The sequence below is a fragment of the Ornithorhynchus anatinus genome, chromosome X5 (genome assembly GCF_004115215.2).
Source record: "Ornithorhynchus anatinus isolate Pmale09 chromosome X5, mOrnAna1.pri.v4, whole genome shotgun sequence".
In the NCBI taxonomy this organism is placed as follows: Eukaryota; Metazoa; Chordata; class Mammalia; order Monotremata; family Ornithorhynchidae; genus Ornithorhynchus; species Ornithorhynchus anatinus.
In genome coordinates this window covers 62,248,070-62,272,031 of record NC_041753.1, presented here as the reverse complement: position 1 = coordinate 62,272,031, position 23,962 = coordinate 62,248,070, and the positions used below count along the sequence as shown (strand labels likewise).

The window sequence follows — 23,962 nt, the reverse complement described above, 5'->3', positions numbered from 1 at the left end:
GGTATTTAAGTGCTTATTATGTGCCAAGCACTGTTCTAAGCACTGGGGTAGATACAGGGTAATCAGGTTGTCCCCACGTGGGGCTCACACTTTTAATCCCCATTTTACAGATGCGGTGAGTGACTTGCCCAAGGCCACACAGCAGGCAAGTGGCGGAGGCCGGATAAGAACCCACATCCTCTGACTCCCAAGCCCATGCTATTTCCACTAAGCCATGCTGCTTCTCTGTCTCATGTCTATCTCCCCCTCTAGAATGTAAGCTCCTTGTGAGCAGGGATCGTGTCTCCTAACTCTAGTGTACTGTATTCTCCCAAGTACTCAGTGCGGTACTCTGCTCATGGTAAGGGCTCAGTAAGCACTGTCGATTTGATATAAACATATGCAAATGGTCTTGTACATAAATGACCTCTATTTGCTTATGTCTCCCCTTCCTCCCCTCTCCCATTTAAGAAGGAAGAATAAATTATGCTGTATCCAAGGCAACATGAAATCTAGGGAATAGCCCTAAAGATGGGGAATCAGAGGTCTCTAATGTATGGGGTCAGGAATGACTCACTGTGTCTACCCACTCTATTCTCCCAAATGCTTAGTACAATGCTCTTGTGCTCAGTAAATACCTTGATTGATATGGCCCAGCATGAGCATATTCTGGCCCAAACTCAATGAAATGATTTGAAGCAATTTGAAAGCGAGCCTGATCCAACCCTGAAATTTTGGAAAAGTAGCCCATGGCATGCCTGAGAGTTGTAAGCCACCCCTTTAACGAACCCTGCCCATCAGGTGTGTGAACTACAAATCCCAACATGCACTGCCCCACATACTTCTGAACACCTGCAGAGGGATTTCAAAGGCCTTCCCACCCCTTCTACACTTCCTTCTTAATACCGGCTGTCAAAGTAGCTCCCTGTGCCTAGGTCTTCAGCATGAGCTGAACCCTGTTGCTGCTTCCTCTAGAGGGAGGTAAATTCAAATGATCTATTTATGGGTCTTTAGGACTTTGATTTTAAATTGTAAGATTGGGCTGGTGGATTTTTGGTCATTTTTCTGGCCCGACCTGATTGACAGGCTAATATGAGCCTGTGAAAATTTCTACTCTGCATGGCAGGACATGTCTCTAGTCTTCTCTGTTCCTCATTTTCTGGATTGTGAAACTAGCACAGTGTGAAAGGTTGTGATGAATCTGCCATGTTACTACTATTTTTCCTTCAAAATAATTATTGGGAATTTGTTCCTTCAGATATTCTTGGAATTGGTGTTTCTGATCATATACTGACACTCCTTCAACATTCGTGGTAATATAATTAATAGGGGAAAATTCAAAGAATTCTGGAATGGAAAGCATGATTGCTTTAGGAACTTACCGGTGAAACAAAATGGGCCTACCTAGCAAACTAGGTTCTTAGGGAGGCACAAACACTCTTCCAGGCTATTAAGGAATCGATCAATCAAACAGTCTTTGGTATTTATTGACCACCTACTGTATTTAGAGCTCTGTATAAGTGCTTAGGACAGTACAATACAACAGATTTGGTAGGTGAGTTCCCTGTATTAAGCATCCTATGATCAATCAATTGTATCTGAGTGCTTACTGTGTGCAGAGTCCTAAACTGAGAGCTTGGGAGGGTAGAGCTCGTTGTGGGCCAATTTCCAACTGCCTAGTATAGTGCTTTGCACACAGTAAGTGCTCAATAAATACGATCAAATGAATAAATATGTTATATTGTACTCTCCTAAGCACTTAGTACAATGCTTTGCACACAGTAAGCGCTCAATAAATACAACTGAATGAATGGATAACATGATCTTTGCCCTCAAGGAGCTTACAAGCTTGTCAGAGGGCAGACACTGAAGTAAATTACCAGTAGGGGAAAGCACCTAAGTTTAAAAATATGTATGACAGTGTTGTCGGGGAGGGGAGGTGGGGTGAGTATCTAAATACTACAGATTAAGTTCTTGAGGGCAGATATTGACAGCCAACTCTTTTGTATTGTACTGTTCCAAGCGCTTTGCACAGTGCTGTGCACACAGTAAATGCTCAGTAAATGCCACTGATTGATTTTAAGTTGAGGGCAGAGTCCATGCTTGTTCCTCTTTACGCATTCTCCCAAGTACTTAGTACAGTTCTCTGCCCAGACTAGGTGCTTAATAAATACCAGTAACTGAATGCCAGAGGTACGGTGCCTATCTTGGCATTGGGGTCAGCCAAAATGTGATTCTTCGACAGCACCCATACATTCCTCTCAACAAGTCCTTTGCAAACACAATCAAGAGGATGGAGGAAATTAAGCCAGGTCAATATGCAGCACAGGCATTTTGCCTCATTCGTGGAGGGAAGAGAATCCTAGAAGTTAAGAATGGCCACTGGACAGGCAAATGACATGACCTTAGCAGCAGAGACAGAAACAGAGCATAGCAAAATCCTTCTGCTGTGTTCCTGCCTTTAACTTGATGCACTTCTAATAGCAAATTGTTTTTCATGCTTTTGATATACATGCATAGGTGCACCTCAGACATGCATTATTATCAACATCGGCACTAGCACTGTTAAAGAAATTAATGGCACTTTGGATCCTTGAAAATACTAAGTAGGCAGTATGCTGTCTTTGGGAATCATCTCTCTGAAATGAGGACGGTTTAACCTTGCTAACCTTGCTAACAGTGGAGGATATAGGCTTTAGGCTCTACTCTTGATTAGGCAAGGCCCTTAGAATGGAAAAATTCTGCTCCCCAGGAAGCTGAAGGCACCTGGAAGACTATTAGCTCAATTTCCATCCTTTGTAATTCTGACTTTCCCATAGCAGTGCACTGAATGTGAAACTAGCCTATTATCGTCATTTTTTCTCGAGTTGAGCATTGCAGAGGGAACTCATCAAAACACCCCTTCAAAATATGCCTGTGACAATTTGAATCTTCATCCTAACATAAAATATGTAATTCCATTCCTCACCTCCCCCTTTGTGAAGGGAGGCCCCCAGGCCGAAATGCTGTGCTACAATGACTACTCTTTCACTCCATAAATAATTTTTTTTTAAGTGTAGCGTAATGTCATTTTGATGGCTTAATTTCTGGAAGGATTTGGCTAATTACTTTTTTAAGAATATGCTCAGACCAGTTTTTGCTGGCTGATATTTCCTTTTAATAGCAGTGGTTGCTTACCTTTTCTTTCATTTCCTTGTGTTTTAGCTATTTTGCTGATTTAGGGACTCGACCCTGGCTTAATTTGATTTGTCTGTAATTTTCCTGGAAATTTCATGTGATATGTTCACGGTTAATTCCTTTACTGTAGCAACTTGTCATAAAATTGTAAAATTGCTACTGTTGGATGTACCAAGTCTTTCCATAGGAATGAAAAGGGGAAAGGCAGAGCCATTTACCCAGGTAGAGGGGGTGGCAAATTTCCCACTGAACGTGTGTGATCTCGTGTGTGTTTGTGATTGGCGAGTGCCTTTTTATATCCCCAATGGATTTTTACCGAAATGGAGAAATGGAATGAACCTTGACCTAATCACCTCTCCAAGCACCTTAGAAAATAAAACCAAACAGAGGAATAATAATGTGGTGGGCATATTCGAGACTGCAGTTTGAAAACTTTAGACAGTTAACCACAGTTGTTCTGACAAACTTGCCTGGACTGTGAAATTGGGGAAGATTACGGTAGATCAGTGGTGCAGCCTAGTGGTGGAAAGATTGTAAAGGGGGAAGATTGAAGGCAAATTGAAACTTACTTTGGCCCATGGTATTTCAGGATGCTCACAAAGAGCAACTTAATGCTATTTTGTAGAATTTATATCTTCTAGAGTCTTCTCTTACAGTGAAGGTAGCCCCCAACTCACACTGTGTGCTCTGACATTTAAAGATTGTGCAGACTTTTTTCTTTCAAATTTCTAAAACACCACTTTTTTATGAAGATGCTTTCTAATTTACACATTAGACCCCTAAGTGCAATGAAGGTGCATTCATTAAAGGAAGAGTGTGTGTTGGACAAGGTGTACGGCAGTCTTTTGAAAATTTACATGAGTAGCATGATTAGGATAATTTAATTGAAGCTGTGTAAGAGTGTGTTTTCATTTTTAAAATGTTCTGGGTATTGGGATTTAGCAGCTGCAAGGAAGGTTTAAAACATTAAAGTTGCAGGGGCTGAAAGTAGAGGAGTAGATTGAAGCAAAACAGTGTGGCCTAGTGGGTAGAGCACGGACCTGGCAGTCAGAAGGACCCGGCTTCTAAGCCCAGCTCCACCACTTGTCTGCTGTGTTAATCAGGTTGGACACAGTCCCTACCCCACATGGGGCTCACAGCCTTCATCCCCATTTTACGGATGAGGTAACTGATGCCCAGAGAAGTTAAGTGACTTGCCCAAGGTCACACAGCAGGCAAGTGGCAGAGCCAGGATTAGAATGGAGGTCTTTCTGACTTCCAGGCCCGTGCTCTATCCACTATGCCATTAGCTGCCATGCTAATGGTAATAGTAATTGTGGTATTTGTTAAACATTTACTATGTGCCAAGAGCTGTGCTAAACTCTGGGTTAGATACAAGAAAATCAGATTAGACTAAGTCCCCGTCCCACAAAGGGGTCACAGTTTTAGTAGGAGGGCGAACGGGTATTGAGTCCCCATTTTACAGGTGAGGAAACTGAAGCAGAGCCAGAATTAGAACCCAGGTCCTCTGACTCTCAGGCCCAAACTCTTTCCACTAGCCCACATTGCTTCGCATTGCAGGCAGAAAATGTGTCTGCCAACTCTGTGGTATCTTATTCTCCCAAGCATTTAATCCCCTCTCAGGGTCACACCTGGGGAGTTTCCAGTACTCTACCAGTCATGGCTACAGGAGGGAGAGTAAAGCAGAGGCCTACCCATTCCATTTCTAGCTTGGGCAGCGGCTAGTGAATGAAAGTCAATCTGCTTCAAATCAAAACTCACCCGTGCTGGGCAGCAGTGACATGGGAGAGAGTTGAGGGCGGAGACTCATTTACTGCGTGGAAGAAGGCAATGGTAAACCACTTCCGTATTTTTACCAAGAAAACTCTATGGATACATACCAGAATGATTGCAGATGGAAGTGGGGAGTTCTGGGAGAGATGTGTCTATGGAGTCGCTATGGGTCAGGCATGACTCGTCAACATAAGACAACAAGCATTTAGTCCAGTGTTCTGCACATTGTAAGTGCTCAGTAAATATCATTGATGATATAGCACGAGAGAGATGGTAGACATGTTCCCTTTCCTCAAGGGATTTGCCAAATAACAGGATCACTATCCACAAAGCCCATCCATACATGTTTGCCTTGACTGTTCTGTGAGTCTCTTTCCCTACTGTGTCAGTTCATGTACCCATCTGGATTTCTGTTCTGTTCCCATTCTGTTGATATATCTGAACCATTATAGTTGTTTTTCTTGTATTATTTGCATAATTGGTTGCTGTTAGAGTTCTTGTCTAATTCTTCTTCCCTCAATCACATCTCTCTAAGGTATCCCATTTTTATAGCTGTTGTTTTTCGTATTTAGGGTATTCGGATAAATGGATTCATAGAAGAAAGAACTACCTGAAATGTGACAGGACAAAAGTTTTGTGGTTAAGGATGCTCTAAGGCTTGGAAATAGTATCTACTTCAAGCAGTATCAGATGCTCCTTAGAGTAAGGGCACTGTAGCTTTGGGAAAAAAATAAGCTATATTTATTCAGATGTAGAAGAGATGTGGAATAGAGAAGCAACGTAATGTAGTGGATAGAGCACGAGCTCTAATCCCGGCTCTGCCACTTATCTGCTGTGTGACCTTAGGCAAGTCACTTAACTTCTCTAGGCCTCAGTTACCTTATCTTTACAATGGGGATTGAGACTGTGAGCCCCACGTGGGACAGGGACTGTGTCCAACCCCATTTGCTGGTATCCACCCCAGTGCTTAGTACAGTTCCTGGCACATAGTAAGTGCTTAACAAATACCGTAATTATTCATAATATGTATTCCTGGTAAATTGTCTCTGAGAATCCTGGTTGGATGCTGAGTGACAGAAGCTCATGGGGAGGGAGAATGTGGAAGGAGACCAGAAAAGAGCCCTGTGTTTTTCGCAGCTGGGAGGAAAGAGGAAAATCTACACTGTTTCACCTCCCTTAGGCCAACAAGACTCCCAGTCCGGCCATTATGCTAATCCAGCAAGAATGAGAGGAATGGGGAAGGTGGAAGTTTGGGCAGTGACCACTGTGAGACATACTCACAGAGAAGCAGCGTGGCTCAGTGGAAAGAGCCCGGGCTTCGGAGTCAGAGGTCATGGGTTCGAATCCCGGCTCTGCCAGTTGTCAGCTGTGTGACTGTGGGCAAGTCACTTCACTTCTCTGTGCCTCAGTTACCTCATCTGAAAAATGGGGATTAACTGTGAGCCTCAAGTGGGACAACCTGATGACCCTGTATCTACCCCAGCGCTTAGAGCAGTGCTCTGCACATAGTAAGCTCTTAACAAATACCAACATTATGATTATTATCATTACTCTGCTACTAACCAACTGAAACCCTGGGGTGGTAGAGATAGTCTAAATTGGATTCCCTCAACAAATTGCTTTCTTTGGTCCTATTCTTAATCATCTGCAGCTACACAGTACCAAGTGTCAATATCATTGAAATATTTTCATTGAGCAGTATTAGAGGCATCGATGATGGGAAACATTTACTTTTGGGAGTGTTCACCCATCAGTGAATTTTCAAATAACTCTTAAACTCATCAAGTTACCACTTGGTATTTAAGTGCATTGGGGTTTATTTGAAAGGAGAAACTTTGGTTATTTTTCTATTCTGAGCAAATCTTACTCCTAGTATTTGCAAACTTCCTCATATATATATTATGTAATTATATATATATATATGTATATTATATACATATATGTAATTTAACGAGATCAACTTACTGCATGAATTAGATTTTGCTGCCGAAGAAGCAAATAAACATGTTAACATTTAATCTTCCAGTAATGGAATTGAAAACAGAATTCTCAGCAACTTACAATGCTGTTCAGAGAGATTTTTCTGATGCCTGTTGTGAGAAGTTAGGGTATGTAAAATAAATGATGTATGGAGCTGTAGGAATGCGACTTTTCCAGACTACCTTATGTCTAAGGAACATTAAACATAGGGTTCTCGTTTAGCAAATAAATAACCATTCATTTCAATGGCTGCATAGTCTGGACTTTCGTGCATATTTTTGCAAAGATAAGGAGAGGCCATTAGGGATTTAATATAAAATAAATCGCCAAGGGGTCTTCTTGTAGTCCTAGTCTTTCTGCCACATGGTGTGTTACTAATGTGCATAAATGGGCTTAAATGAATTTGTTATCTGTATTACATTTGCAGTATGTATATATTTATATATTATTTTTTAATTGTGTTTAAAAATAAAACATTAAATACATCATTTTGGTGAGTTTAAAACAGAATATGTAGATCAATCAGCTTCAATTAAGTACTAAAAATGTCAATATATGAGATTTGCTGGTGGGTGAATATATGATAGAACTACCCCATGGAGTTTATCGTGCCTTAGTTTGGGGGTCTCTGAAGCATCCACATGGCTAATCTGTCACCTTATAGGAATAAGGCATAACTGTCCAAAATTGAGTAATGAAAAGATGTTTTTGTGTGATCCATAGAGCCCCTATCTTCATTGTTTTATTGATGTCATCTGTCAGATTGTGAACATGATCTGTAATAAATACTGATTATTTCTAGCTCAAAGACCAGCTGGGCAAGGTATGCTCCATTCCTTTTTTCTAGTAGTGCTTCTTCCATCTTGCAGCTATGGAAAGGAACTTGGTAGGAATTTCTTTGACAGGCATCCTAAATTGCATTAATTCTTGAATGGGCTGGTTAAGGGGAAGGAAACAGTAGGAATTGGTGGTTTTCCTCTCTCGTGACTTTTTACAGTGGTTAGTGGGAATTTGGTAAGAGTTTATCGGTTCTGGACAGGAAAAAGATTTTAAAAATGCACATCATCATTGGTGTTTATTGTGAACTTATTGAGTGCAGAGCACTGTACTAAATACTTGGGAGAGTCATTACAACAAAGTTGGTAGACGCATTCACTGCCCACAACAAGCTTATAGTCTAGAGGGGGAGACAGACATTAATATAAATGAATAATTTATAATATATAATTGATAGATTTGTACAGAAGTGCTGTGGAGTTGAAAGTGGGGTGACTATCAGATGCCCAAAGGTCTCAGATCCAAGTACATAGATGACACAGAAGGGAGAGCAAACCAGGGAAAAGTGGGTGTAATAGGGGAAGGCCTCTTGGAGGAGATGTGACAATAATAAGGCTTTGAAGGTGGGGAGAGTCATGGCCTAGTATATATGCAGGGGGAGGGAGTTTCAGGCTAGGAGGAGGATGTGGGAAAGGGGTCAGTGGCAAGATAGACAAGATTGGGGCACAGTGAGTAGCTGGCACTAAAGGATCGAAGTGTGTCCATTCTGAACTGCAGTAGGAGATCAGAGAGGTAAGGTAGGAGGGAGCAAGGTGATTGAGGGTCTTAAAGCCAGTGGTAAGGAATTTTCTTTTTGATGCAGAGGTGGATGGGCAGTCATTGGAGGTTCTTGAGTGGGGAAATATAGACTGAGCTTTTTTTTTTATTATTAGAAAAATGGGCCTTGCAGCAGAGTGAAATATGAGCTGAACCTGGGGGGAGAGAGAGGAAACAGGGAGGCAGGAAGGAGGCAAATGCAGTAGTCAAGGAGGGATAGGATAAGTGGTTGGATCAGCATGGTGGCAGTTTGGATGGTGAGGAAAGGGCGGACTTTTATCAATGTTGCGAAGGTAGAACCGACAGAATTTGGTGACAGACTGAATGTGTGATTGAATAAGAATTGAATATTCCTTCATTAAACTGATTGGACTTTTGTATTAAACTGAAGTACTTTTAATGTGGTTTTTCAAAAGTGTTATCCAAAAATGGTGACAACGGTGCAGATTAAACTCTCTCTCCCCTCAGAATTCCCTGATTCACATTTAGGAGATAATGCTTATCGAGAGGTCTGTCTATGCTTGTGCATTCCTCTTAATTATAGTTTAACGGGGTTATGCTTTAAATTTAAGCTCATGTTAAGCATAGTATGTGCTATGAAGCCACAACCTGCCTCTCTTACTTTTCCCATCAGTCTCACTCGAAGGTGAACTTATTAAAAAAAAAAAAAAAAGCATGAACTCTCATAGTCTAATGAATGGTCTATGTGCATTCATCTGATGCAATATTACTTTTCTTTAGATGTTTAATGCTTTAATGCCTACAAATCTCCCATGTCCAAAAAATACAGATACTTTTTGTTTGCAGCTTTAGAGGATATTTGTTTCTGGGCACAAATGATAAAGGGGCAATAAATGTGTCAAAGGCCAAAATGAGATAAGCACATGTATATGGCTAAGATTTAAATTGGGATTAAGTTGCATTTAGTAGAGCTGATTCAAGAAATGAGCAAATCACAAAGTGTTAGGTAGACTTTGGCTGTGTCCCCGTGACAGCAAACAAATGTCTTGATGAGAAATTAATTGGGTGGGTGACACTGTCTTAATGAAAATTAGTTCAAGATAACATTCTGGTAGAAAATGCATTTTTGTCCCAAATTGCATCTGGGAGAAGGTAACTTAAACACCAACTTATTGTTGATGTGCTCAGGATTGAGTGACAGGAGGACTTGAGTTCTAATCCCCACTTGGCCATTTGTCTGCTTTGTGATCTTGAGCAAGTCACTTAACTTCTCTGGGTCTCAGTTTCATCACCTATGGGTGGGGTGAGGGATGGTCTAGACTCTAGACTGCAAGCTCTTTGAGGGAACAAGTCTACCAACTCTGTTATATTGTACTCTCCCAAGTGCTTAGTAAGTGCTCTGCACACAGTAAGGGCTCAAATACAATTGATTGATTGCTGGTCCCTGCATAAGTCAGACTACTGCTTTCCTTCTGAGCTTAATTGCAACCAAAAACACCAGTAGCCAATTACCTTAATAGCTAGGCCCTGAGACATTTTGTTAGGGGCATGAAGCAACATGAATGGTCTTTTCAGAGTGGTGTTAGGGCTGCCTGATGCACATTCAGCCATAACACTGCATTTATATTTCTGCAACAAACAAAATTTTCATTTGTTTCTCTCTTTCACTATCAAATGGGAAACATGCTGCTGAATTGTACTTTCCAAGCGCTTAGTACAGTGCTGTGCATGGTAAGCGCTCAAAAAAACGATTGAATGAACAAGATGGAATATTTAGAGAATCAAGGAGAGATTAGAAACCTTCTCATGGAGGACTATGAATGGAAGGCAGGTCACCCACAGTTTTAGTTGTTGATTTTGTCATAGCCAAAAGCATGCAATCAGAAGGGAGTGACTTGCACCTTTTGGAGAGAAGTATTAATTTTTGTTGATGAATGAAGTCCTCTTGGAGGACATGTGCATTTAATAAGGTTTTGAAGATGGGGAGCATGAACTTTTGTTGAATGTAAAAAGGGAGGGTGTGCCAGGCCAGAGGCAGGATGTGGATGAGAGGTGGGTGGCAAGATAGATAAGATTGAGGTATGGTGAGTGGGTTGGTCTTTACAGAAGCCCGGTGTGCAGGCTGGGCTGTAATAGGAAATCAGCAAGATGAAATTGGAGGATGCAAGGTGATTGAATGCTTTAAAGCCTATTTTAAGGAGTTTCTGTTTGATGCAGAGGTGGATGGGCAACCACTGGAGGTTCTTGAGAAGTGGGAAAACATGGACAGAATGGTTTAGTAGAAAAATAATGCGGTCAGCAGAGTGAAGTATGGACTGAAGAGGGGATAGACAGGCGGCTGGAAGGTCAGCAAGGAGGCTGATGCAGTAATCAAGGTGAGGTAGGCTAGGTGCTTGGATTATTATTATTATTATTCAACCATGTTGGATTATAATTGATGATAATAATAACTGTGGTATTTTTTAAGCGCATACTATGTGCCTGGCACTGTAAAAAGCGCTAGGAGAGAACACAAGCAAATTGGGTTGAACACAGTCCCTGTGCCACATTAAGTTTACAGTCTTAATCCCCACTTTACAGATGAGGTCACTGAAAGTTTTGGATATGTTAGGTTTGAGGTGTCAGCAGTACATCCAAGTAGAGATGTTTGGAAATGAGCAGGAAATGCAATACTGCAGAGAAGGAGAGAGATCAGGGTTGAAAATGTAGATTTGGGAATCACCTGCATAGAAATAGTAGTTGAAGCCATGGAAGTGAATGGGTTTTCCAAGGGAGTGGATGTAGATGGAGAGTAGAAAGGGACCCAGAACTGAGCCTTGAGGGACTCCCACAGTTTGGGGGTGGGAGGCAGAGGAGGAGCCTGTGAAAGAGACTGAGAATGAGCAGCCAGAGGATTAGGAGGAGAATCAGGAGAGAATAGTGTCACTGAAGTAAAGATTAGGTAATGTTACAGGAGAAGGGGGTGATGGACAGTGTCAAAGGTAACTGAGAGGTTGAGAAGGATTAGGATGAAGTAGAGGCTGTTGCTTTTGGCAAGAAGGACATCACTGGTGGACAGTTTCTGAGGAGGGAAAGGGGGCAGAAGCCAGATTAAAGGGCATCAAGGAGAGAATTGAACAAGTGGAAATAAATATGTTATGGACATGTACATAAGTGCTGAGGGTGAGGTGAGTACACAGTCCCCTCTAGACTATAAGCTCGTTGGGAGCAGGGAATCTCACTATTTATTATTGTGTTGTACTTTCCCAAACACTTAGTACAGTGCTCTGCACATGGTGAGCACTCAATAAATATGCCTGAATAAGCTTTCAATAAATACAATAGATTTATTATTAAAGTTTTTTTCTCTTTTTTTTCTATTTCTCATTGTTTCTTCTGAATTATTTTGAATCCTTCCAAATCCACAACACTGTAATAAATAGTTACTCTACGAATCTTATTAACATTATGTATTTCTTATTTGTTGGTCCAACTCTGCAGGAAGAGTTAGCAGGAATTATTTCCATTCATAGAGGTTCGATGTAAGTTGTCCTTGGCCAAATAGAAAGCCAGTAGTGAGTTCAAGAAAGCACCAAGGATTCCTGAAACTTGGGCAGTTATTCTAGTGCCATGAATATTTATAGTCCCATATGTGGAGCCTACCGTGAGTTTAGGTGTAGAAGACCTCAAAGGGAGAAGAAGCTACTGAGATGAAGGAAGATTATAAAAGAGCCAGTTGAGCACTGTACTAAGTCCTTGGGCGAATACACAGGAAGCAAAAGACATGGTCTCTACCCTCAAGGAGCTTATACTCTAATAAAATGAGGATAAAATTTGGAATATTGTGGATGTTGAGATGGAAAGGCATACTCTAGAACCCTACTCTGATGTTATTAACTGTAGCACTGGATTGTCACCACACTAATAATAATATCATTTAAGTGCTTACTTGGTGCCAAGCACTGTACTAAGCACTGGAGTAGATAATAATGTTGGTAGATAATCAGGTCAGACATGGTCTCTGTTCCACTTATGATTCACAGCCTAAGGAGGAGTGACTTGCCCAAGGTTCCACAACAGGTAAGTGGCAGAGCTGGGATTAGACCCCCCAGGTCCTCTAACTCTCAGACCTGTGCTCTTCCCATTAGGCCATGCTGCTTCTGGAAATTAAGAAAATAGGATGAAAAAAATGGGTGGGGGAAGAAAAATCAAGGAGCAGAAATGAAAAAAGAGAATATAAGAAAGCCTCAGTGGTAAAGGGAATATGAGCGGGAAGCAGAGAAAGGATTCTGAGTGAAAACAATCAGTGGGATGACTTTTTACTCCTAAGACTCTGAGACAGTACTAGAATGGTCTCCCAGGCCCTCTGTGATGGTGGAAAGGATGCTCCCCAACAATCACTGGTATTTATTGAATGCTTTCTGTGTGCAGAGCACTACACTAGGTGACTGGGAGAGTACAGCATGAAACAGTAGGTAGATATGATCCCTGTCCACAAGGAGCTTACAATCTCGCCTTACTCTTCTATTGCTTGAGAGGACCCCAACTTTTTCTGTACTCTTCTTCTAGAAGATTCAATAAGAAATGATAGACTAGATATTTTGTATCTCAACTGAGAGTGACTAGATCTAGGGCAAAAGGCACACGAGTTTGAATAACAATTGTGGTAATAGACTTTGACATCCTCTCCCTTGGGAATAACAAATGGATATAAGAATCACTCTTTAAAACTAAGACTCCAAATAATAAAAATGCATTTCTTTGATGAAAGTTTTTTTCATTAAACCTCTTCCATTGTATTTAGAAGCATCATTGAATTTCTAACAGTGTTGTTTCTGTATGCTTGCTGGATAATATGACATCCCAAATAAACTGAACAGAATTAATTCAAGAATGAAAAAGTCATTTCTCTTTCTGTGTGTCTCAATCTGATATTTGCCATATGGAAGGCTCAGCATTACTCTCTCAGCAGGCCTAATTTATGGCAAACACACATCTAGCGAATATGCCGTTTCCTTATTTTTCTCGGCTCTGGACTTGATAGCCTCCTTGGTTCTCACTGCCTTGATTCTGATTTGTTTAAGTCCTCGTTTTTGGCGTGTGCAAATATGTTCACACAGGCGAAGGCATTAGTCACGAAGAATCTGGGGAGTTTTGCATAGTTTTCAGTACCTATTTGGAGCACCGAGGGAAATAAAAGCATCTGTTTAGGTGCTAAATGACCCTGCAGTACCTGCTGAGGCCAGCTGGATCTTAAAGATCCAGGCTGTATGGTCTCAAAACCCTGGTCAGAAGGCTGAGACTGGCCAATTCCCCCAAAGTGGTGATGGGTGTGCAGTGGATTTTCAAGAAGAACATGCAGTAAGAACATCCAACAGCAGCTTGAGCAAGGAGGGTCCTTTGATACCCTGCTCATCTGAACCCCTGCTCAGAAGAGTGGAAGAGGAGCTGTGGGTTTGAATGCCCCTGCATACTCAAACTGTTGCACGCCCTGAGCCATTTTAACACAGCTTGTCTTGAACTGCATTTCAATCGATCGATCGCTTACTGTGTGCAGAGCACAGCACTAAGCATTTCCAAAGGATTGCTTCAACACCATGCAGGAAACGTGGGATAGAAACCAGGTCTGTTCCGTTCGTCCTGTATCTACCTCGGTGCTTTGCACCATACTTTGCCCATGCTAAGAGGTTAATAAATACCCTCATTATTAAGATAGCATTGGAAACATCAGAAAGGCATGCTGATCTCACATAGATTGTGAGAGTAGATAGTAGATACTTGTGCCACCTTGGGCTAGAGAAAGTAAGCACAACAAATATACAATTTAATGAAGTAAACAGACCTCACGTTGCATAGTAATAATAAAGTTGGTATTTTGTTAAGCGCTTACTTTGTGCATTATTGCCATATTTCTTGATTTCTACTTGGTCATGATTTGCCTACCCTGACTACTAGATTATAAGCTCCTTGAGGGCCAGAATTGTTTCTTCCAACTCTACTGTATTTTATCTTTCCAAGTGCCTAGTACAGTGCTCTGCATGGAGTCCTCAATAAATAATGTTGATTGATTGATTAATTGTTTGCATGCCTCTGTTCCAGAGGCAATCTGTTGTACTTCTCTAGCACTTTTCCTTTATTTGGGTGTTTTTTAAGTTTCTGATATAATAGTTTACGGATGCTCATTTTTCGAGATAAACAAACCTATTTGCCTTGCTCTTAAACTGTGAGTTCCTCAAGGTCAGAGAGGCAGAGGCTATGATTCCTGCTTTCTTCTTAATGCCCCTAAAGTGAAAACAGTGCCACACACTTGGTGGACACTCGGCATATATTTTGGGACCCACGATGATCTTCAAGTCTATTTCTGGAGGATAGGGAAGTGAGGGACCTGAATCTTACCCCAGGGATCAGCAGGGGTTCTGTCTTCAGGGACAGTGGAGCACTGAAACAACAATCTGAATAATTCAAGGGAAGGAAACACTTGGAGTTCCATTGTCTGAATATTTCCGGTCAATAGTTTTTTATTTGTTCTGAGTGATTTGGACCACTGCGTCAATGCTGTGACCATACGCCTGCATTCACAGATGAGCCACTACAGTGATGGCCCGGAAGGTCTTTTGAGTTGTTGTTTAGGGTAGTGGAGGGGCCAGGGGGAGGAACTGAGTTGACAGCTGACCTGTGTGAGGGATACACAGGGATTTAATCCACTCCCAATTCTAGGAAATTGCAGAAACCAGAGGGAGAAAACTCATGTTCCCTGTGGGGAGATTTCTAACTTGCTGCCAGTCCCAGAGGTTCTGGTGGGTTTAAAAGAATGACTTTGAATAAGGACATTGGCCATCTCATGCACTAAATGGTTTTCCCATTCCTCATCAAAGATGCATTCATGGGCAGGGTAGGCAGAGGCAGCTACCTAGGGTGCCTAGGCAGCCAACAAAAGCCATGTGTGATCATGTTTTCCCTAGAGCACTTTCCCACATGGAGCCAGCAAAAAGCACTTCAGTAGCATCTTAATCAGCTTCGCTTTGAGCAGGCTCCCTGTGCAAAGAGCTGGCTGCAGGAGGGACTTGACAAGCCATTCCAGGCCGTTTCCCTCTGCGGTCGGCTGTGCTCCCAAGTGGAAAAGTCCCTGCTGCCGCCGCCGCTGCTGCTGTTGCTGCTGCTGCTAGTTCTTCAGACTTCCAAAAGAACAAAGGGCTAAAAGAGGAGGAGGGAATGACAGGCACGGAATAATGTAAGGCAAAGTGAAAGGTTGGAAGATGGGATAAAGAAACAGAATCGTGCCCAGAAGCGAACGTGCCGAGATGCCCAATCTGCTTATCCTGCGTCGACTCCAGTACTTAGCATGGAGTTTGGTACATAATGCGTGCTTAACAAATACCCAACTAATTCCTCTTCTTCTGATATTGAGTGCCTACTAGGTGCGAAAGCTAGTGTGCTCGACTCTGAAGTAGATATGCTATAACCCTGTCCTGTACGAGGCCCTCGGAGAAAAAGTTTTGCTCTGAAAATCCAGGTGTTCGTTGAAGAGCCCATGATTTGAGGGTGTACATTTCCCAGACATGGAATGGGAGGGTTAACTGCCATCTGGTAGGTGTGTGTGTGAGTGTGTACACCTTAATTCACCGCTAATCTTTTTAGCAAAGCCATAATCAAATAGCAGAAAGCAGAAGAAGCAGAGAACATAAGACTGTTCAGGGAAACTTGTAGCGGTACCTGAAATGGCCATCTTTTTCCTCCCTGCTGCCTATGTATATCCCCAAACCTGGTAAATGTTTCCAGAGAGAGACAAGTGAATACAAATTCTGATTTCCACTGAGAAACGAACATTCCCCAAACCGCCTGATGTATAGCACCAGCTGAGTCCTAATGCAAGTATTTTGCTTAAAAGAACTCATAAATGCGAGGTGCTTCTAACAATATGTGTCAAACAGTGTGTCGTCGGTGGTAGGAGTTAGATTTATGCATATTGTGGTTGTCCATTTCCAGCTGCTTTTGTGGAGTCAAACTTTTTTTATGTTAACGGATCACATTATTATCACATTTAGAGAAGAATAATGAGATATGGTGGTGATACATCATTGGCAGCTCATAGCACCATTTGAAAACATGCTTGTTTTTAAGTCTCTAATAATGGGTCAGAGAGACTGAGAGAGACTCTGCTTTTAGTGCCTAGTCCCTGCTTACTAGTTTAGAATGCATTATTTTAGAAACTGAGCATGCACAGTGCCTACAGAGCACCTTCTTAAGAGCAAAATGGAAAAAAGCCATTTTTAAGTTCTGAGAAGTGACTGATAAACAAAAATTCGGAAGAGGACAAAAAAAGTAGGTATTTCCCATTACCTTGGCTGTGGAAATGGAATTTTGACTTCTGGTACTCCTTTTGAGTTCATTCTGGAAAAGCTTTCTTGGTGTTTTGAAAACACTCAGCTTTCCAGTCAATGGGGATTTATGTTAAATCCCTCTGTTAAACCAAAATCAATCAATCATATTTATTGAGAGCTTATTGTGTACAGAGCACTGTAAACTGTACCAAGCTGGTAGCCAAGATCACTTCCCTCAAAGAGCTTACAGTGACCGGAGCTTCTGGATTCTTACTGGTGGAGATGGAATAATAATAATAATAACTGTGGTATTTTTAAGTAATTTTTATGAGCCAAACACTGTTCAAAGCTCTTGGGTATATACAAGAAAATCAGGTCGGACACAGTCCCTGTCCCACATGGGGCTCACAGTTTAAGTAGGAGAGAGAACAGGTATTTAATTCCTATTTTACAGCTAAGGGCATAGGGTCCAGGAAAGTTATGTGACTTGCCCAAACCAAGGCCACGCAGCAGGCAAGTGGTGGAGACAAGACCAGAACCCAGGTCTTCTGACTCGCAGCCTTTTGCTCTTTCCATTAGACCATGCTGCTGCCACTTGTTGCTTTAATCTGGAAAAAAAAATCAAATTCCTCTAAAGTCGATCCCAATATGAGAATCATCTGTTTTTCCTGCACTACAAGATCTTGATCTTGCATGTAATCCTGAATGACCTAGGGTTACAAATTAACCAGAATTTGGGCAGAAGAGAATCCTGGCACTCTCGATCAAAAAGGCCATCTCTCTAGGTTTTACAATTTTACAATTTAGTGCCAGAAGAGTAGAATCCTACACAACCCCTTCAGCATTTCTGGTGGGTGGCTGGGATACAGGATCCTATTTTCCACAAGCAATCATATTGATTGAAGCCCTTACTCTGTTTGAAGCATTGTACAAAACACCTGGGAATGTACAATAGATTATGAGATAGTTTGTCTGCAAGGATCCTACGATCTGATATACTGTAGATCATTGTCGATGATTGATTATGGTGTTTACTGAGCACTTCCTAGGTTCCAAAAACTGTGTTAAGTGCTGAGGTAGATACAAGATAAGATCAGAAACAGTCCCTTGTCATGGGCTCACAGTCTAAGAGGGAAAGTAGGCAAATAATAATATTAAATGTTTTCTATGTGCCAACCACTATACTAAGCATTGGGATAAGTTCAAGATCATCAGGTAGAACGCAATCCCTCCTATCCCATATGGCGCTCATAGTCTAAAAAGGTGGGAGAATAGATATTTTATCCCCATTTTACAAACGAGGGAACTGAGACATAGGGATGTTAAGCAAACAAGAAATCCAGGTCCTCTGACTCCAAGGCATGCACTCGTTCCAATAGACCATGCAGGCATCCTATCCACCATTTCTACAGAAGATGAATCGGAGGTTGAGAGGCTTTTCCCAAGTCACACATTGAGGCAGCGGCAGACCCGTCCTCTCCTGGTTCTCCTCTTACCTCTCTGGCCGGTCATTCTCGGTCTCCTTCGCTGGCGCCTCCTCCCCCTCCCATCCTTTAACTGTTGGAGTTCCTCAAGGGTCAGTTCTTGGCCCTCTTCTGTTCTCCATTTACACTCACTCCCTCGGTGAACTCATCCGCTCTCACGGCTTTGACTACCATCTCTACGCAGATGACACGCAGATCTACATCTCCGCCCCTGTCCTCTCCCCCTCCCTTCAGGCTCGCATCTCCTCCTGCCTCCAGGACGTCTCCACCTGGATGTCGGCCCGCCACCTAAAACTCAACATGAGCAAGACTGAGCTCCTCATCTTCCCTCCCAAACCCGGTCCTCTCCCAGACTTCTCTATCACCGTGGATGGCACGACCATCCTTCCCGTCTCTCGGGCCCGCGATCTCGGTGTCATCCTTGACTCGTCTCTCTCGTTCACCCCACACATCCTATCCGTTACCGAGACCTGCCGGTTTCACCTCTACAATATCGCCAAGATCCGCCCTTTCCTCTCCACCCAAACGGCTACCTTACTGCTACAGGCTCTCGTTATATCCCGGCTAGACTACTGTGTCAGCCTTCTCTCTGACCTCCCTTCCTCCTCTCTCGCCCCGCTCCAGTCTATTCTTCACTCCGCTGCCCGGCTCATCTTCCTGCAGAGACGATCTGGACATGTCACTCCCCTTCTTAAACACCTCCAGTGGTTGCCTATCAACCACCGCTCCAAACAAAAACTCCTCACTCTAGGCTTCAAGGCTCTCCATCACCTTGCCCCTTCCTACCTCTCCTCCCTTCTCTCTTTCTACCGCCCACCCCGCATGCTCCGCTCCTCTGCCGCCCACCTCCTCACCGTCCCTCGGTCTCGCCTATCCCGCTGTCGACCCCTGGGCCACGTCCTCCCGCGGTCCTGGAACGCCCTCCCTCCTCACCTCCGCCAAACTGATTCTCTTCCCCTCTTCAAAACCCTACTTAAAACTCACCTCCTCCAAGAAGCCTTCCCAGACTGAGCTCCTCTTCTCCCTCTACTCCCTCTACCACCCCCCCTTCACCTCTCCGCAGCTAAACCCTCTTTTCCCCCTTTCCCTCTGCTCCTCCACCTCTCCCTTCCCATCCCCACAGCACTGTACTCCTCCGCTCAACTGTATATATTTCCATTACCCTATTTATTTTGTTAATGAATTGTACATTGCCTTGATTCTATTTAGTTGCCATTGTTTTTACGAGATGTTCTTCCCCTTGACTCTATTTATTGCCATTGTTCTCGTCTGTCCGTCTCCCCCGATTAGACCGTAAGCCCGTCAAACAGCAGGGACTGTCTCTATCTGTTGCCGACTTGTTCATTCCAAGCGCTTAGTACAGTGCTCTGCACATAGTAAGCGCTCAATAAATACTATTGAATGAATGAATGAGTCTTCTTTCAGTCCTCTGCTCTTCCCTTTAGGTCATGGATATATGTATATGCATATACACACTTCTGGATTTGTATGTGTGTACTTATACATTATAAATCTCATACACAAGTCAGGTCAAGTCACCCAAGCCTCAAAAGAAGTTGGACTGGGCCTAAAAACAATTCCCCTTGAGAAAATTAAACTTTTACTCAAAAAGGGAAATTACAACCTATAGAATTATAGTACTTCAGGCTTAGAGATGCCTCTGCCTTCAGATATATCATCATGATGACATCAGGAAATATGGAGCTGACTAGTGACCATTGGGCAACATGGTAAAAAGTTTTATAGGTTGAAAGATTTTTTTTTTGACTCCACATAGGTATATTTGCATATTATATATGTACATTGATATACGGATACATATAATATGCATACGCATCTGTCTATTCAGATGTGCCTTACCCTTCTTGGGAATTGTATTCTGGAAAACTGATTGATTGACATATGATTAAAGCTGTTTCATCCTCCTATCCATGTGCTCAAACAGGACTCAGTCAGAGCTGAAGGTAATCAGTTGGGAATGAAGTGCTTCCTCACTGGACCCAGACCGAAGGAGGCAGATGAAAAGCAAAATGTGTGGTAGAAAACCTAACAAGAATCTGTCGCTTTTTACTTCCAATGGGATAAAGAATCCAGATCAACAGTTGGGCGAGGAAACTCAAAAAAGCAAAAAAAGGTGTCAAAATAAGGAGCTCTACTGAAAAAGAATCAAGCAACAGTATTTATTGAGCACTTCCTCTGTGCAGAGCATTCTCCTAAGTAGTAGTAATATTAATTAAGCATTTACTGCATGCAGACCATTCTATTAAGCAGCAGTAGTAGTATTTATTAAGCGCTTACTGTGTGCAGAACACTGTATTAAGAAGTGGGAGAAAATACACAGGTGGGAATTCAACATGGTCCCTCTTCCTCATGGGGCTCAGAACCTAAAAGCACTTGGAAGAGCATAAAAAAGTGAATAGACATGATCCCTGCCCTCAAGCCGCTTTCAAAAAATCTAGATTTGTATGTGTGAATGTATCAGTCCTGAAAATTGCCATTCATGTACTTGTTTGGGGCAAAGCTTTCTCTTGAACAAGTTGTAAAGATTAGTCATTTTGATTTCATTCTCTTTGGACACTACTGGAGGGTGGGGGGTCAAGAAGATAGGTGAGTGGTAATGGGGATGAAGACAGATACTATCTGTGTGTATATATGTGTGTATGCAGCTGGTAATTATCCAACTTTAATAAAAGCTTTGCTTCCCCATAGACTGATTTCTTTTAGGCATTGGCTAATATCTTGCAAGTCCTGGGCCCATACGGCTTCATCTCTGCATGTGAGCACACATTCTTGGGTTAGAAGATATCACCATCCATGGTGTTTTCTCCTGAATATATGACTGTGGTGCAAAGCTTGACTCCCAGTCCATCCGCTCTGACTGTTGTCAGTGTTAGTCTTTTGGCTCATGCTTGCAGTGATTGACTGGAGCATCTGAGGTCTGCAGCTTCTCATGGACAGCCCAGCTGTTCTCTGTCTGTAACGTCTCTTCTCAAAAAGCTTAGTGCTAGCACGATGCTTTGGTTGCTGTGGCTTCCCCAGCTGCAGATGTCACTTTCCCTGTTTCCGTTCAAGTAGCGTCTCAGCATTTCCCCTTGGACCATTTCTCCCACTCCCCACATAGATGTTTGCTTTCCTCCCTTTCACCATTCAGCAACTCTTTCCACATCATGGTCTTCTCCCTTCTCATTGGACACCAGCCCAGGTCTTCGGATGCTTGTCAAATATAAATGCCTGAGGAGTGACCCTGCCTTTAAGCCCCATCACTGGAGGCTTTATGCTACCATTCCATATAAGTATGGCAGGGAGAAATCCCAAATTAAATATAGCTGCCAACTTAGTGTGATGCCTGTCAGCCTCTTGTGCTTTTCCTGTGGTATCCATACTTTGCAGGTGGTATCTGTGTTGATCAGCCAGATTATCTAGATCCATTTACTGATATGTGGTAGAGTACACATTGGATGAAAAAAGGATCCTGCTACTGCAGGAGCAATTGTAAATGAGGCCAAAAAAAATCCAAATCAAGGGGGACTGCAGTAGCATGGCAAGTGGATCCTACCATAGGAAAACTGAGGTAGAATTTCCAGAAACCTTTGTTTTATAGAAGGTACCTCTTGTAGATCCATTTGAGAAGGGACATATGATGGTACTGTTGACACCTTCATGAAAATTCAGCCATCACCCCAGCCTACGTAGCCACTCCCAAACATTTGTGTAGGACCAGATGAAGGAACTGTGGTGACTTCCTTCTGGATTTTTTTTTTCCATTATCAAAAATTTCTCCTGACTGGGTTATTTGGAAGATCGAAGGAATAAGGATTTAGACAAAGCTTGGGTGACTCTGGTTTCCTTTCCAGTATCCCTCCCCGCCCTCCCTTCCATCAGAGCAAGAAGTTGTGGAGTAGTGGGTCCTACTTTCACTTAGGGTAGATGTGGGCAGGGCCTGAACCTAATCAAGGAAGGATCCAGGTGGTGAGATCAGGGATCAAAGAGGGTGAACTGGGGGAGATCCAGGAAGGTAATATTGGTCAGTTCACACAGGGTTGTCACCAAGGTCTGCCAGGCCATTTTCCATTGCCCAGGAAATCTCTCCACTAGTCCAGATATACTTCAGAACCATTCTAAAAGGTAGATCCATGACATTCACTTGGTGTCTGGAAAGTGCATACCTTGTCCTCCAGACTGGGGCCCATAGGCCCTAGAAGTCCCCCAGTGATTTTTGGCCCTCAGTAGCCCCTTTTGCCCTTTTCTTGGCTCTGTGTTTTCCTCCCCTCTTTCTGTCCTTTACTGTAGAGATTTGAGTCCCTTATAATGTTAGAAGAGCAGATTAGAGAAGAGAGGAGACAGCACTGCAGGTATCAATATTCATTCATACATTCAATCATATTTATTGAGCATTTACTGTGTGCAGAGCGCGGTACTAAGAACTTGGGAAGTAGCATGGTTCAGTGGAAAGAGCACAGGCTTTGGAGTCAGAGGTCATGGGTTCGAATCCCAGCTCTGCCACTTGTCAGCTGTGTGACTGTGGGCAAGTCACTTCACTTCTCTGTGCCTCAGTTACCTCATCTGTAAAATGGGGATTAAGACTGTGAGCCCCACATGGGACAACCTGATTCCCCTGTGTCTACCCCAGTGCTTAGAACAGTGCTCTGCACATAGTAAGCGCTTAACAAATACCAACATTATTATTAATATTGGGAGAGTACAATATAACGATAGACAAAATCAATCAATGACATTTATTGAGGGTTTATTCAGTGCAGAGCACCATACTAAGCACTTGAGAGATTACAATATAACAGTATTGGTAGACATGTTCCCTGCCCATAAGGAGCTTAGAATCTAGAGGGCAAGACAGACATTAAATAAATTACAGGAGTGTACATAAGTGCTGTAGGGATGAGGGTGGAATGAATATCAACTGCTCAAAGTGTACAGATCCAAGTGCATAGAACTGGGATATCTCCTGAAAAGAGACCTATGTAGGCAATCTCAAATTATTTGCCAATCATTCAAATTTACACGTGTTCCTCCTTCTCTCATATCCCTGCTTTTCCATGGCATTGTGTATCTGTATAACACCACTTTCTGGAAATGGTCATGAAAAGAAGCAGCATGTCCTAGTGGATAGAACACAGACCTGGGAGTCAGAAGGACCTGGATTCTAATCCCGGCTCCACTGCTTGTCTTCTGTGTGACCTTGGGCAAGTCACTTCACTTCTCTGTGCCTCAGTTACCTCATCTGTAAAATGGGGATTAAGACTATGAGCCCCATGTGGGACAGGGAGTGTGTCCAATCCGACACTCCCCAACGCTTAGTATAGTGCCTGGCACGTAGTAAGTGCTTAACAGATAGAATTAAAAAAGTGAAGTGTAGATCTCGCCTAAGAGTTTAATTGGATTGCTTTTGGGGTGTTGGGTTCAAGCCTCTGTTGAATGAAAGGTCAGAATGAATGAACCAGTGGAAAGCATGTCATCTTAATACCCAAAGAAGAATGTTTAACATGGAATTCTGGAACCATTTTCTAGGGAGAGGACAGCTGTTGCATCTTCTTTGCATCTGGTAGCTGACCCTCACATGCTTTCTTTGTGGAAAAGCTTTCGATGTGGCTACAGAAGAAAGTTTTTCATTTGAAATGTTAAAGGCAATTATATTGACATATGGTGATAATGTGATAAAGCATACGGGTTAAAGGTTGAAGGAAGCATGGCTTGGCA

The 23,962-nt window shown here is 42.6% G+C and overlaps 1 non-coding gene across 1 annotated transcript; it reads left to right on the top strand.

Annotated features, from left to right (window-relative positions):
* Positions 1-4,769: 4,769 nt before the first annotated feature.
* LOC114808384 lies at positions 4,770-4,907 on the top strand. Its single transcript, XR_003756231.1, has one exon. It is a non-coding gene; the product is annotated as a small nucleolar RNA SNORA7 (small nucleolar RNA).
* The last annotated feature ends 19,055 nt before the right edge of the window (positions 4,908-23,962 follow it).